The sequence below is a fragment of the Malania oleifera genome, chromosome 10 (genome assembly GCF_029873635.1).
Source record: "Malania oleifera isolate guangnan ecotype guangnan chromosome 10, ASM2987363v1, whole genome shotgun sequence".
Taxonomy (NCBI): domain Eukaryota; kingdom Viridiplantae; phylum Streptophyta; class Magnoliopsida; order Santalales; family Ximeniaceae; genus Malania; species Malania oleifera.
In genome coordinates this window covers 86,446,556-86,447,931 of record NC_080426.1, presented here as the reverse complement: position 1 = coordinate 86,447,931, position 1,376 = coordinate 86,446,556, and the positions used below count along the sequence as shown (strand labels likewise).

At 42.7% G+C, this 1,376-nt stretch overlaps 1 pseudogene; it reads right to left on the bottom strand.

Annotated features, from left to right (window-relative positions):
* Positions 1-218: 218 nt before the first annotated feature.
* Positions 219-1,141, bottom strand: LOC131166762 (probable galacturonosyltransferase-like 9; annotated as a pseudogene).
* Positions 1,142-1,376: the final 235 nt, after the last annotated feature.

Sequence of the window (1,376 nt, the reverse complement as noted above, 5' to 3'; positions counted from 1 at the left end):
ACAACTCGATGATAATACTGAATTCGGTCAATTCGATTATAAAAATTTATTTTAAAATTTTTAATTAATTTAATTAAAATTTGACCCAACCTATCATTTGCTATAAAAAGTTTTGGACGAGTTAGCGACTTTTAATGCACATCACGATGGGAACGAGGTAGAAGCAATTAAAAATAGCTAGATAATGTAGCGTACGCTGCACGATATAAAGTTTATTGCTATTGCAAATAATAAACACGGGATGAGCAACGTTTTTTGGTTGGAGCCCAAATACGAACAACAAAGCGGCGCTCCCCTACATCCAGCCTCGTATATGACTTCCTTTTCCCACTCCAATGCAGCAAGCTCACCAGTCCTGGATGCGATTCCACGCACCTACTCACCACATTGTCTTCCCCAAGCCCATGCTGGTTCCATTTGTGATCAATCCCTTCAACCTCGCCAACGAAAACCAGCAAAAATGGCGGAAGAGAACCCAATTCATAAATCCTTAGTCATCCACTCTTCAATTCTCGTACCGTAATTCCCATCCTTCCACCCCCGCAAATCCATCACCATCACCATCACACCCGTGTTGAAATAACACATCTTCTTCCCCGCAAAACCCCCCTTAAACCTCCGCTTCGATCAGAACTCACCACAAAGGTACTTTGTGAAGTTTCAACCCAGATAGGGGCACACTCCATAGATTTGGGATGTCGTCAATGATGATGACATTAGAGCCTAAGTAGACCATGCGAGTTGATGATGGACTGGTCTCGCCTTTCGGGTTAATGCAAGGTTTGAGGATTTCCCCCCAAATAGCTTCTCGCGTAGCCCAGGGGATTTTCTAGAGCTTGATGAACAGATCGATGAGGAGATTATATTGTTGATAAGGTGTTCTTCGGACACAGACTTTGAAATTCAAAGGAGGGAAAGTGGAACAGAAGATCTGAGCAAGCTAGGTAGGCTTCGCTGGCGCCGAATCGAATGCGACGAAGTGGAAGAAGATGGATTCAAGGTAGGAAGTGTGTTTGAGAATGGGGTGAACAGCGGCGACAGAGCCTCTCAAATACTCCAAATCAAGCATTGTTGCAGTGTGAAGGAAGGAGGGGTCAGCGCAAGTCAGCTTTTTGGTTGTCACTACCACGAAATGGAACATTCCGGCACGTTTTGAAAGTTCGGCACTTCTGTAAATGGCTGTAAAGGGTATGGGATCAATCTTGTGTTGAGAAATGGATGATTGGCTTGGATTGGAGTGAGAAAGAGTAGAAAAGCTCTTTACAGTTAAAAAAATGCTGATTTATTTTCCATTTATTATTAAAAATATAAATACTGTTGTAAAACAATCCCATATCAGTTGGGACTTCTTAGGGGCTCTGCCTCATAAGTTGGTC